The 15631-nt window shown below is 37.1% G+C and overlaps 1 pseudogene; it reads right to left on the bottom strand.

The window, feature by feature from the left end:
- Positions 1–389: 389 nt before the first annotated feature.
- On the bottom strand, positions 390–1216 carry LOC132224247 (large ribosomal subunit protein uL6-like; annotated as a pseudogene).
- Positions 1217–15631: the final 14415 nt, after the last annotated feature.

Raw genomic sequence — 15631 nt, forward strand, 5'->3', positions numbered from 1 at the left:
GCGCACACGTACAGTGCGATTGAAACTTCGTAGCCCATGCGCAGAAGTCGGTTTTCGGCCTGGGCGAGTCTATTTTGAAGAAGTACTGTTGATATTTGGCTCTGTTGACTAATGAGTTTGCTGACCACTGGATTAGAGCATTGTCCCATATGCCAAAGTTGTGAGTTTGATCCAGGTCAGAGCACATACAAGAATCAGCCAATGAATGCATATATGAGTAGTACAACAAATCAATGATTCTCTCTCTCTCTACCTATCTCTCTCTTTTTCTCTCTCTTTTAAATCAATCAATAAAAATAAATTTAAATGCTTAAAATAAATATTTATATTTTCAATACATGACTTTTATTGCATCTTTAAAATGTTGCAGATAAGTCTGAAGCATCATTTGGCATCTTGCTGTTTCTATAGCTGGACAACTTAGATCTTATTCATCAGCCTGCTGAACTGTTCCTTTTTCAGAAGCATAGATACCATCCAAAATTTTTCTGATATTCTTGTTTTTAACTGATGTGTCTTGCTGAATCAAAGCAGCTGAATTTGGTGCAAGTTCAATGTTGTTTCTCATTCAAGAATCAACTCATCTTTCTGGGCTTGAGATAATGAACAAGCAACACATGATCTCATCCAAACCCTGCAGATGTATTCTTCACTCAAGAAATTTTTGATTTCAACAAGATAACCATCCTTCTGAATAACAACTTTGATGGGGAAGTGAGCTTATACCAACCTCATCTTGTATAAGAGGCTGAATGTAACACCCTTGATCATGACTACAGATAGTGTGAACCATGGCCAGTTCCTTTCTATTTCCCCACCATCTGTCAAACTGAAGCCTCTTCTTTTTCTTTCTTAGGAGACTGAGTTCTACATTGGTGTGGTTGAAGTCCATCCACAGGGTGCTTCTGGGGCCCTTCACAATAACTGTGCATCCCTTCAGAGTGATGTTCATATTTTCTGGGATGGTAACAGTCTGATTGCTGAGAATGGTCTTCATCCTTGCAGTGGATGTGGCAAAGAGAGCCTAAAATAAATATTTAAATTAAAAATTGTAACTCTGAGCATCTGCCAGCTCCAAGTATCTGTGACGGGGCCAGTTCCAGGCCAGGAGTTCAAAGTCAAGTGTGAGGCTGGGAGCAGAGCACAGCCTCTTTGTGCACCCAACCACCATGACCCACTTCAACAAGGTATAGGCTCTCTGCTGGCAGAGGTTAAGAACAAGGTTGCTTCCAAGTATGACCATCAAGCAGAGGAAGATTTCTGCAATTGGCTATAAGAGGTGATAGGCACAATCCTCTGCAAGTTCATAAACAAGCTACAGGCTCAGTGAAAGTCAATGAGTCCTCATTAAATTGGCTTCAGTGAGAGAATTTTGACAACTTCATTAAAGCTATTCAGGCTTATGGTATGAAGCCCCATGACATATTTGAAGCAAATGTTCTTTTTGAGAATGGAAACACGACTCAAGTTCAAATGATGCTGGTGATTCTGGCAACAAAAGGATTCCATATCACCATCGACATTGGAGTGAAGTGTGCAGAAAAACAAACATAACGCTTTGATGAAGGAAAATTAAAAGATGGCCAAAGTGTCATTCATTTGCAGATGGGAACCAATAAATGCGCCAGCCAGGTATGAGGGAATAAGACCAAAATATGAAGTCTCGGCTGGGCAAAAGCTACATGAGTTTGATAAACAGGAATTTAGTTTTATTTTAAATAAAAACTCACCTTGCCCTGACCAGTTACTCAGTGGTTAGAGCGTCAGCCCACTGACTAAAGGGTCTTGGGTTTAATTCTGGTCAAGGGCACATATCTCAATTGCAGGCTCGATCCCCAGGTGTGTGTGGGAGGCAACTAGTCAATGTATCTTTAGCATAGCAATGTTTCTCTCTCTGTGTCTCTCTTCTAAAATTAATGGAAAAAATCCTTATTTCTTTTTTTCCCAATTTATATACCTTTTATTTTATTTTTGTGTCTATTGCATTATATAGAACTCCCAATATTGAAAATCATTGGTGAGAGTGGACATCTTTGCCTAGTACTGTATATGTTGTTAGCTATAAGTTTTTGGCAGGTATTATTTACCAAGTTGAGGAAGTTTTTATCATTAATTTTCTTAGATTACTTAGAGTTTTTTTAATTAAAAAAAAGTGTTGAATTTTGCAAAAAACCTATCCTGCGTCTATTGATAACAACATGTGATTTTTTATCTTTAGTTTGTTGGTGTGATGGATTACATTAACTGATTTTTAATGCATACTTGAGATGAATCCCATTCTTTTGTGATGTATAATTATTTTTATACATTGTTGGACTCAGTTCGCTAATGTTTTGTTGAAGAATTCCACACCTATATTTATAAAAGATATTGGTCCACAGTTTTTTTCTTTAATGCTTTGCCTGGTTGTAATATTAGAATAATGCTGGCTTCAGAATGATTTAGGAAGTATTTCCTCTGCCGCTAGCCTCTGAGAGAGATTGTAAAGAATTGCTATAATTTCTTCCTTAAATGTTTGGTAGAATTAAACAATGAACCTATCTGACGCTGACACTTTCAGGTTTGGAACATTATTGATCATTGATTCAAATTTCTTTAATAGTTACAGGTTTATTTAGATTGTCTATTTATTCTTTGTGTGAGTTATGAAAAATTACGAACTTTAAGGAATTGGTCCATTTCACCTAGGTCGGTGGTTGGCAAACTTCGGCTCGCGAGCCAAATGCGGCTCTTTGGCCCCTTGAGTGTGGCCACGAAGTTTCAATCGCACTGTACATGCACGCCCACACGTGGTATTTTGTGGAAGAGGCACACTCAAGGGGCCGCAGTTTGCCGACCACTGACCTAGGTTATCAAATATGTGGGAATAGAGTTGTGCATAGTATTTTTATTATTTTTTAATTTCCATAGGATCTATAGTGATGCCTCCTGTATATTTATAATTCGTGTCTTCTCTCTTTTTCTTATTCACTATGGCTAGAGGCTTATTGATTTTGTCAATCTTTTTAAAGAATCAGCTTTTGGTTACATTATTTTTTTTCTGCCCCTATATCCTATTCTAGTTCCCCCTCATTTCACTCTGGCAATCACCATACTGTTGTCTAGGTCTATGAGTTTTTTTGGTGTTATTTTTTATTTGTTTGTTTAATGCATTCACCACCCGGCCCAGTCCCACAATCCTCCTCCAGTCCCACAACTGGCATAATGAACTCTGTATTTATGAGTCTGTTTCTATTTTGTTTGTTACCGAGGTTTTTGTTCCTTAGATTACACATATAAATGAAATCATATGGAATTTGTCTTTCTCTGACTACCTTCTTTCACTTAGCATAATAATCTCCAGGTACATCCATGCTGTTGCAAAAAGTAAGATTTCCTTCTTTTTTACAGGTGAGTAGTATTCCATTGTGTAAATGGACCATAGGTTTTTATCCACACATCTACTGATGGACACTTGGGCTGCCTCCAAATCTTTGCTATTATAAATAGAGCTGCAATGAACATAGGGGTGCATATATTCTTTTAAATCAGTATTTGGGATCCTTAGGATATATTCACAGAAGTGGAATCACTGGGTCATAGGAAGTTTCATTTTTAATTTTTTGAGGAAACTTCATACTGTTTTCAATATTGGTAGCACCAATCTGCAATCCAATTAACAGTACACAATGGTTTCCTTTTTTCCACATCTTTGCCAACATTTGTATGTTGATTTATTGATGATAGCATTGTAATAGGTGTGAGATGATATGTAAAAATTGTAGCTTTAATTTACTTTTCTATGATGACTAATGACATTGAGCACCTTTTCATGTGTCTGTTGGCCATCTATATGTCCTCTTTGGAGAAGTGTCTATTCAGTTCCTTTGCCCACTTCTTAATTGGATTGATGTGTGTGTGTGTGTGTGTGTGTGTGTGTGTGTGTGTGTGTTTAGTTTTATAAATTCCTTATGTTTTAAATATTAAATCCTTATCAGATGTATCATTGGTGAATATGGTCTCTCACTCAGTGGGTTGTCTTTTCATTTTGATGATGGTTTCCATTGCTGTGCAAAATTTTAAGTTTGATGTGTCCCATTTGTTTGTTTTTTTTTTCTCTTGTTTCCCATGCTTGAGGAGTTACATAAAAAACTGCTGCCTCTGTTTTCTTCTAAGAATTTAATGGTTTCATGTTTTACATTTAAGTATTTTATCCATTCTGAATTTCTTCTTGTATATGGTGTAAGAAGGTGGTCTAATTTCATTTTTGCACATATCTAATTTTCCCAACACAATTTATTGTATAGACTGTCTTTACCCCATTGTATTTTCTCCCCTCTTTTGTCAAATATTAATTTACATTAAAGTCATGTGTTTTTTTTCTTGGTTCTCTGTTCTGTTCCATTGATCTATAAGCCTGTTCTTATGCTAGTATCAGGCTGTTTTTATTACAATAGCCTTGAAGTACAGTTAGATAGCAGGTAGTGTGATTTCTCTAACTTTGTTCTTCTTTCTCAATGTTAATGTGGCTATTCTGGGTCTTTTTGTAGTTACATAAATTTTTGGAATATTTGTTCTAATTTTGTGAAATTTGCCATTGGTACCTGGATAGGAATTGTGTTCAATCTATAGATTGTGTTGGGTAGTATGGACATTTTAATGATGCTAATTCTTCTTACCCATGGAAACGGTATACGATATCAATTGTTTAGACCTTTAATTTACTGCTTCAGTGTCTTATCATTTCCTGAGTACAGGACTTTTACCTCCTTGGTTAAATATATTTCTAAGTATTTTATTTCTGTTGATGCCATTATAAATGTGATTGCATTCCTAGTTTCCCCTTTTGGTAGTTTATTATTGTGCATAGAAATGCCACAGATTTCTGGATTTTCTTGTATCCTTCTACTTTACTGAATTCATTTATCAGTTCTTGTAGGCTTTTGGTGGAATATTTAGGGTTCTCTCTATACAGTATCATCTCATCTGCAAATAATAAGAGTTTTACTTTTTCTTTTTCAATCTGAATGTATTTTTTCTTCTTGTTGTATGATTGTTAAAGCTACAACTTCCAGTACTAGGTTGACTAAGAGTGGCAAAAGCAAACATCCCTGTTTTATTCCTGATCCTGAGGGACTTAATTTAATAACTTTCCCATTCAGTGTGATGTTGACTGTGTGTATATCATATATGGCCTTTATTATTTTGAGGTATGTTCCTTCTATGCCCACTTTGTTGAGAGTTTTAAATCATAAATGGATGCTGGATTTCATCAAATGCTTTTTCCACATTTATTGATATGATTATGTGATTTTTATTCTTCATTTTGTTTATGTGATATATCACATTTATTGATTTGTGAATATTCAACCAGCCTTGCATCTCTGGAATAAAGCCCCCTTGATAACGAAGTATACTATTTTTTAATGTATTGCTGGATCTGGTTTGTTAATATTTTGTTGAGGATTTCATCAGGGATATTGGCCAATAATCTTTTTTTTCTTTATAGTGTCTTTATCTGGTTTTGGGGTAAAGATAATACTGGCCACATCAAATGAGCCTGGGAATCTTCCCTTTTTAGAAATGTTTGGAATAGTTTGTGAAGGATAGATGTTAGTTCTTTTTTGAATATTTTGTAAACTTTGCCTGTTGAAGCCATCTTGTTCAGGACTTTTTTTTTCTTTTCTTTCTTTTCTTTTCTTTCTTTTTTTTTTTTTTGCTGAGAGGCTTGTCATTTTGATATCATTCATTGTAATTGGTCTATTCAGATTTTATGACTCTTGCTGATTCAGTTTTAGAAGATTGTGTGTTTCTAGGAATTTATTCATTTCCCCCAGGTGGTCCAATTTTTTGGCATGATTTTGTTTTGTAATATTTTCTTATAGATTTTTGTATTTCTGTGGTGCCACTTGTTACTTCTCTTTCATTTCTGATTTTATTCATTTGAATCCCCTTACTTTTGTTTTCCTTATGAGTCCAGTTAAAGGTTTGTCAATCTTGCTTATCTTTTGTTAGTGGAAATGCAAATTTGTATTTGGGACTGATTTTGTGGCAAAAGTGTTTGGGATTCCCCAAAAAGATAAATATAGAATTGCCATAAAATCTATCAATTCCATTCCAAGGTATTCACTCAAAGATTCAAAAGCAGAAACTCAAATAAATATATAAACAAATGCTTATAGCAATAATATCATTCACAATAATGATACAAGCTATATTTCTAATCAGCAGATAATCAGATAACACATGCATTATATATGTATACACACACACACACACACACACACATATATATATATATATATATATATATATAAAATGAAATTTTGATACATGCTACAACATGGGTGAACCTTGAAAACATTATACTAATTGAAATAAGCCATATGCAAAATACTATTTTTGTGAAGTACCTAGAATATATAAATTCATAAATCTAGAAAGTATAATAGTGGTTACCAGGGGCTGGGGCAAGAGAGGAATAAGGGGTTATTGTTTAATTGCTACAGAGTTTTTGTTTGGGATGATGAAAATGTTCTTGAAATGGATAGTTGTGATGGTGTCAAAACATAGTGAATATGGTTAAGGATTCTGAATTGTACACTTAAAATAATTAAAATGGTAACTTTTTTTAAACATTTTATATTTTATTGATTTTTTACAGAGAGGAAGGGATAGGAATAGAGAGCTAGAAACATTGATGAGAGAGAAACATTGATCAGCTGCCTCCTGCACACCCCCTACTGGGGATGTGCCTGCAACCAAGGTACATGCCTTTGACCGGAATTGAACCTTGGACCCTTTAGTCCGCAGGGCCGACACTCTATCCACTGAGCCAAACCAGTTAGCGCAACTTTTATATTATGTATATTTTACCACAACTTTGGGACAATCAAGGAATTATAAACACAGAATTTTACAGTATAAAATAATTGTAAGTATTTTTAGTTGTATAAAGACATTGTATTTAAAAAGAAATATTGTCCTAGCTGGTTTTGCTCAGTGGATAGAGCATCGGCCTGCAGACTGAAGGGTCCCAGATTCGATTCTGGTCAAGGGCACATGCTCAGGTTGCCTGCTCGATCCCCAGTAGGGGGCATGCAGCAGGCAGCTGATCAGTGATTCATTGATGTTTCTCTCTCTCTCCTTTCCTCTCTGAGATCAATAAAAATATGTTAAAAAAGAAATATTATCTTTATTATTTTAAGATATGTCGTGAACTATTTGCAGATACTATTTTCTTTAAAATATATTAGTTAGGCATATAGATGAATCAAAATTGGTGTAAGTTCATGAGAATTAAATTGAGTTTTGGATAAATAAGATTAACTATATAATTATTTCCATCTTTATATATGTTTGATATTTTCAATAATAATGAACTTAGGGAAAAAGCCATTAGATAGTACAAAATAAATTTGTATTTTCTCTTTTGGATTGCATTTTGAAAAAAACTAAGTCTTTACTGGAGACTCTAATACTCCAATTCTTATATTTCTTCCACTCCTTTTTTTTTTTCACTAAAGTGTCTTGGTTTCACTTTGACATTACCTTGCATGATAAAAACCTGGGGTTCTGTAGTTTATGGAAGGTAAATAGAGATACTTATATTTCTATTTGATTACACTTACTCTTTAATCTCCAAAGGAGAAAATGTATAAGAAAACACAATATTCTTATTGTTCTTACTAATACTCTCTCATATTGTTACTTCTTTGCGTTATTTTGCTAGACCTCCTCTCACCTAGGTATGTAGATAAGAAGAAAAGTCTAAGATAAAGGGACAAGGGAACACTCATTTTTGCAGGAAATAAATCATTGAATTATGTGTGTTAAACTATCTGTGTCTGAATACCTGTCCTAAAAGTTACTAGCTGTGTGACTTTATCAAATTACTTAACCTCTCTTATTCTCAGTTTCCTGAACTATAAAATAGGGTTAATACAAGCAACTATTTGATATGATTTTTTAGAGTTAAATAAAAAATGCATGTTAAAGTACCTTGGCCTATATTAGGTACTCAAAATATAAATATTGTTATTACTGTATCTTCCCAGATGTTGTATCACTGTTAATTAGTTGATGGGTGAAAAATAGTCTTGTTCTAATTTGTATCCCTTCAATTCCTAGATGAGTAGCTATTTGTGGGATTATTTTTTGTTGGTCGGTATATAATTTCCCCCCCAGTAATTTACTGAGTTTTAATGGACAAGTTTTAGTTTTCTTACTATACATAAGAATTAAAGGGAGTGATATGATCTCATTTAAGTGGAAATTGCAAGAACTCAAGTAATTTAAAATCAAAATTTATATGAACAATTCAGTATTGAGATAAGAAACGGCCTAGTATCAAGCTTTAAGAAACTCCATCATCTTTTTTTTTTTTTTTTTAAGTTTTGGCTATCAGAATTGAAAAGTGAATTGGATGGTGTCAGACACTTTAGAAACAGCCTGGAAGTTTCTCAAAAAGTTCTATGCAGAGCATCAAACGGCTCAGCCATTCCAATCCTAAATATCTGCTTAAGGGAAATGAAAACATTGCCTATACCAAAAACTTGTACGTAAATGTTCATTGCAGCATTGTTCACAATAAACCAAAAGTAGAAATAATGCAAATTCCCATCAGTTGATGATTCTATAAACAAAATGTCTTATGTCTATTCATTGTAATGTTATTTGGCAAAAAGAAGGAATAAAGTACTTGTAAGTGCTACAAACTAGATAAACCTTGGAAACTTATGTTATGTGAAAAGAAAGCTACCATACTGGCAGTAGAGAAATATCTTTGTAGGAACAATTCCTCTTGAGTATTCTATCTTCCATATTTTTAGCTCTTACTAGCTCTGCTAACACCATCTCTCCCTTGATCTTTTCTTGCTAAAGATAATTGATAACATTTATGCCAGAGACCTTAACCTGGACAGAAATCTGAAGAGCCTGTAGGAGGAGGTATTGTTTATGTAAGGAGCTCTCATACTTTGTTATCATGAGAACCCTATATGAAGAACTCAATGTTCTACAGTTGTTACAGTGTCTCCCATTAACTTCTTCCCTTTTATAAATTACTTCCTTCAACTTTGTCCAGTTTAGTTCATGCATGTCTGCATATACTGGATTGCAATCCTTTCTTTTTCCCAAATAAATCATTTTAGTGAAGGAATGCCTAGTCAACTTCTGTTTTATGGTTGACAGTAATAGCTTCATTCTGCTGTTTGTCCTTGGGTATTTTAATACCCTCTGTTAATTTCTTTCAGCCTGCCTGTATGTCTGTAAATAGCCTTTTTATTAAACTTTCATCAGGTAAAACATTTGAATATGCCATATGTATTTTCCCTGGACTCTGAGTAGGTTGAGTTTGCAAAATAGTCTCTTATAATTTTTTTTTAACAGAAACACCTAAGGATTTAGCTTTATTTTTCATTTTTGCAGCAGCAATGAGAGCACAAAAGAAACTTTTACTCAACTTGACACAATCTGGCATCTCAAAAGAAGGTTAGTAAAACACATGCAAATAAATGGCCAATTGTCATGAATTCAAATCACATCCTAAAGGTTGGCAGAACCATGCTTTCAAAATCCAGATGTTCCAAAACAATTTGTTATTCTTAAGAGTTATACAGGGTGGTGGAAAGTAAGTTTATAGTTGTTCATATAAAAATAATACAAGAATTAATAAATATCAATATAAGAATGAATTCTGGATTCCAAGTGCTCACAAAATAGTAAACCTATTTTTCCTCACCCAGTATAGGGAAGAGATCATTCCCCAAAATACTTTTTAAAAAATTTTTATTGTTGAAATTATTACATGTCCCCTTTCCTCTCCATTGTCTTCTCCCAGCCTACCCCTGCCCCCCAGCCCAGGCCTTCACCCCCCTAGTGTCTGTGTCCATTGGTTATGTTTATATGCATACAAGTTCTTTGGTTGACCTCTTACCAGCTGCCCCCTCCCCCCCGCACCAGCACCCTTCCCTGCCTTCCCTTTGAGTTTTGACTGTCTGTTTGATGGTTCTATGTCTCTGGATCTATTCTGTTCATCAGTTTATGTTGTTCATTATATTCCACAAATGAGTGAGATCATGTGATATTTATCTTTCTCTGACTGGCTTATTTTGCTTAGCATACTGCTCTCCAGTTCCATTCATGCTGTTGCAAATGGTAAGAGTTCCTTTTTTAACAGCAGCATAGTAATCCATTGTGTAGATGTACCACTTTTTTTTAATCCACTCATCTGCTGATGGGCACTTAGGTTGTTTCCAAATTTTAGCTATTGTAAATTGTGTGGCTATAAACATAAGGGTGCATATATTATTTCTGATTGGTGTTTCTGATTTCTTGGGATATATTCCTAGAAGTGGGAATGAAAGGAGCACCACCCACCTCTCCGGGCGGTGCGGGGGGAGGAGTCTGGCCCCCCGGCTCTGGAATCCCTCCGCGCCCGCCGTAGGGCCTGGCCTCCCCGGAGCGGGTCCGAGTGTCCGGACCGGCTGCGTGGTGGCCGGCGGCGGCGGGCCGAGAGGTGGGGCCGGGCAGCGACCGACCACGGGGGAGGTCATGGGAACGGAAGGCCTCACCGCCTGGCTCTTTCCTCCCTTCCCCCGTGGTCGGCTCCCTGCTTGCCCGCGCTGGGGCCGGGGGTCCATGCGGCCCTCGGGGCCTGCATGGGCCGGCCGCAGGGCCCCATGGGGGGGGCATTGGCTCCCCGGCCCACGGCGGAGCCCGGAGCGGGCTGCCACCCGCCCACTGCCCCCTGGACCGGGCCCAGTGCAGCAGCGGCGGCAGCAAAGTGGGGCGCGTGCCCTAGCCCGGGGAGGCCGCCATGCTGCAGTGCGCCGGCCCCATGGGCTGGGCCTGCTCCGAGCGGATGCCGCTCCTCCAGAGCTGGGCCACTCCACCGGCCGCACCCTGTTTGCTGGGCCTGTGCCACCCAGACGCGCTGGAGTCCCAGTCTGCCCGCAGGCCAGCTGCGGGTGCTGTGCAGGAGGGCCATCCTGCCTTGTGGCGAGTTCGAGCGGCAGCAGCAGGAGCCGGGCAGGGACTGCGCCCTCTATCTTGCCTTGGGTTCTCCATTTTGGGAGGGTGCCATGTGCTTCCTCACGGGAAGAAGCCGCTGCTAGCCACACCCAGGATTTCTCTGGACTAACCAATAATAATCAAGGGAAGTGCACGCCATCACTATGACCACATCCTGTACCGACTCGGGCCTGGCCAATCGGTGGGGCCCACAGTCCCCTCTCCTGCCCTCACTCCACCCCCCTTTAAACCCCCCTGTCCCATCAGGCCTCTCTCTCTCGGCCACTGGAGCTTACCGTTGCATCGGTGAGTGTGGCAGGGGAGCCAAACCTAGGTTTGAAATGAATGACTCTTTGATTTTGCATCGTACTGACGGGCTCCCTGGGGGTCCTGGGAACCTTGAAATCTGGGCACAACAGGAACACTGGGTCAAATGGGAGTTCCTTTTTTACTTTCTTGAGGAAACTCCATACTGTTTTCCATAGAGGCTATACTAGTCTGCATTCCCATTAGCAGGGTTCCCTTTTCTCCACACCCTCGCCAGCACTTGTTGTTTACTGATTTGTTGAGAATAGTCATTCTGACAGGTGTGAGGTGGTACCTCATTGTCATTTTGATTTGCATCTTTCAGATGATTAGTTTAGTTTAGTTTTGTTTTGTTTTGTTTTTAGCTGTGTTTAAATCAGTTTTCAAATTCCCATACGTTTTTGTACTTTTCCACCCTTCAATTTAAAAATATCTTGATCCTGGCTGGTATGCCTCAGTTGGTTAAAGTGTTGTCCCATGCACTGAAAGTTCAGTTCCATTTCAGGTTATGGCACATATGCACGTTGCCAGTTCGATACCTGTCTGGGCAAGTGCAGGAAGCAATGTGAGATGTTTCGCTCTCAAATTGATGTTTCTCTCTCTCCCTCTCTCTCTCTATCTAAAATCATTTTTTAAATAGATAAAATAAATAAAAATACATTGGATAGTTTTTCCAAAAACGTTGTATGTTTAATTGACATTTTTAAGAATGAAAAATTAATTTTATATCACATTTTAATTTTTAAAATATTTTTGTATATATTATTTTTAAAACTTATTTCTACTACTCTCTGTAGATTACTTTGGTGCTTTTGTAAACCTCTTGAATTAAAATTACAGTTTATTCCTTCTTGTAAATAATTAATATGTGTAAGTCTATGGTAGTTTTTTTAAGTGACCGTCTAAAAGCTTTAATATTTACCATTACCACTGATTACTGAAGTTTCTTATTGCTTTTAGTTCCTTTTTCAACGGAGTAAAAAGTGTTCTTTAATTCACTTTTTAAAATATTGGTTTACAAAAATTAATGCCTCATAAGCAAAGCTAAAATCTCCTTTGATGCTCCCATTTCCAATTTCTGTTCCTTCCCATCTCTCATACTTTAAAATATTTTTCTGTGGGTTTTTATGCACTTTTATGAAAATGAATAAAATATGTAGAATGCATAGGGAATTAAACAATAAATTTCATCCTACTCTATTTCTGCAACTTATTTTTTTATTGTATTTTGTAAGTTAAAGATTTTTACACCTAGTTGTATACTGTTAAAGATCTTGTTGGATAGCTAAACTTAGCTGAACATATTTTTTTTAGCATCCATGGTAAATACACGACAGTCTATTCAGCCAATCCACTACAGAGTGTCGTGGTTAGGAGCATTGACTCTCTAGTGTAGTCAAATTGCTGGGCTCAAATCTTTGAGCTTTGGGGCAAGTTACTTAATCGCTTTGTGACTCATTCTGTTTCCATCATCAAAATGCAAATAATAATACTTTCCTTATGTGATTTTTGTAGGGTTTGAATGTAGTAGTACATATAAAACCCTTATGTTAGTGCCTGCCATGTGGGAATCACACAACAAAAGTCAAAAATTAGCATACATAAATATTCACTTTATTACTAGTTTTTCACTCCTCCAAAACATAACTGGCAATCTGATTTGATTGATATTTAGTGATTGAAGGCAGTCAGTATATGCTTCTTTGTGCATGTGTATAAATTGGTTTTTAGAGTAGATACCAAGTTGTGAAATTGCTGAGTTATAAAACATACTTATAGCTTATTTAGTTTTAATTTGTAATTTCTTAATAACTACAGACATTGAGAATAATATATATATCCTCTGTCTGTCACACATTTTTAAATAACAGAAGTTTTATTTTATTTTATTTTACTTTATTGATTAAGGTATTACATATGTGTTCTTATCCTCTCATTGCCCCCCCCCCACTCTTACCCTCACCGCTCCCCCCCCCCAGTGTCTGTGTCCTTTCGTTATGCTTACATGCATGCATACAAGTCCTTTGGTTGATCTCTCCACCTCATCCCCACCCTCCCCTACCTTGCCTTTGAGGTTTGACAGTCTGATCAATGCTTCTCTGTCCCTGGATCTGTTTTTGTTCATCAGTTTAAGTGGTTCATTATATTCCACAAATGAGTGAGATCATGTGATATCTTTCTCTGACTGGCTTATTTCACTTAGCATAATGCTCTCCAGGTCCATCCATGCTGTTGCAAATGGTAAGAATTCCTTCTTTTTTACCACAGCGTAGTTTTCCATTGTGTAGATGCACCACCATTTTTTAATTGACTCATCTGCTGAAGGGCACTTAGGCTGTTTCCAAATCTTAGCTATTGTAAATTGCGCTGCTACTATGAACATAGGGGTTCATATATCCTTTCTGATTGGTGTTTCTAGTTTCTTGAGATATATTCCTATAAGTGGGATCACTGGGTCAAATGGGAGTTCCATTTTTAATTTTTTGAGGAAACTCCATACTGTTCTCTACAGTGGCTGCACCAGTCTACATTCCCACCAGCAGTGCACAAGGGTTCCTTTTTCTCTGAATCCTCACCAGCACTTGTCCTTTGTTTATTTGTTGATGATAGCCATTCTGACAGGTGTGAGATTGTACCTTATTGTCGTTTTGATTTGCATCTCTCAGATGATTAGGGACTTTGAGCATGTTTTCGTATGTCTCTTGGCCTTCCTTATGTCCTCATTTAAAAGTATCTATTTAGATCCGTTGCCCATTTTTTATTGGGTTGTTTATCTTCCTTTTGTTAAATTGTATGAGTTCCCTGTAAATGTTGGAGATTAAACCCTTGTCAGTGATAACATTGGAAAATATGTTCTCCTATGCAGTGGGCTTTCTTGTTGTTTTGGTGATGGTTTCTCTTACTGTACAGAAGCTTTTTATTTTGATGTAGTCCCATTTGTTCATTTTCTCTTTAGTTTCCATTGCCCTAGGAGCTGTATCAGTGAACATATTGCTTTGGCATATGTCTGAGATTTTGCTGCCTGTGGACTCCTCTAATATTTTTTATGGTTTCCCATCTTAAGTTTAAGTCCTTTATCTATTTTGAGTTTATTTTTGTGTATGGTCTAAGTTGGTGGTCTAGTTTCATTTTTTTTTTTACATGTATCTGTCCAATTTTCCCAACACCATTTATTGAAGAGACTGTCTTGAGTCCATTGAATGTTCTTGCCTTCTTTGTCAAATATTAATTGAACATAGTGGTTTGGGTCCATTTCTGGGTTCTCTATTCTATTTCATTGGTCTATATGTCTGTTCTTGTGCCAGTACCAGGTAGTTTTGAGAACAGTGGCTTTGTAATACAGCTTGATATCTAGTATTGAGATGCCTCCTGCTTTGTTCTTCTTTCTCAGCCACAGATGACATGATACTGTACATAGAAAACCCTAAAGACTGCATCAAAAATTATTAGACTTAATAAATTAATTTGGCAATGTAGCAGGATACAAAATTAACACAAAGAAATCTATGGAATTTCTATAAACCAATAGTGAACTTACAGAATGAGAAACTAAAAAAAAACAATCCCAGTTACCATCCCACCAAAAATCATTAAGATACCTGGGAATAAACTTAACTAGGGAGGTAAAAGACCTCTACTCAGAAAAATACAGGACACCAACAAAAGAGACAGAGGAAGACACAAAGAGATGGAAGAACATACCGTGTTCATGGATTGGTAGAATCAACGTCATTAAAAGAAACAGAAGTTTTAAATGTTTGATATGGTAAAACATTAATTGTCTTCCTTGGTGATTTTTTGAAGTTGAGGATTTTTTTTTGCATTGCTTTTCATTGTGAGTGGGAGGGAGGGAAAGAGAGAGTGAAGGAGAGAGAGAGAGAGAGAGAGAGAGAGAGAGAGAGAGAGAGAGATTGATTTGAGAGAGACACAATGACTGATTGCCTACCACATATGCCCTGACCAGGGGTGTGGAGCAAACCCGCAAGCCAGGTATGTGCTCTTGACCAGGAAGTGAACCAGTGACACTTGGTTGTGTATGCCAATGCTGTAACCACTGATAACACTGGCCAGGGATTCCTTGGTGATTTTTCCTTTATGTACAAAGCCCTTCCCTATTCCAAGGTCATATTGATACCATTGTAATTAATCTAGTCATTAATAACAGGAAAGGAGCAAAGGGAAGGCCAAATATTATAGGCATGTCATTTGGGCAGCTTTGCCAAGAAGCTACAACTTCACTCCCCTAGGATCCAACAAGGGAAGATAGACATGCCCAGTAAAGTTAGGGTTATATCAGGAAGATACTTGGTTGTCAGTCACATCTGGGAACAGG

This window comes from Myotis daubentonii, chromosome X, assembly GCF_963259705.1.
Source record: "Myotis daubentonii chromosome X, mMyoDau2.1, whole genome shotgun sequence".
Taxonomy (NCBI): Eukaryota; Metazoa; Chordata; class Mammalia; order Chiroptera; family Vespertilionidae; genus Myotis; species Myotis daubentonii.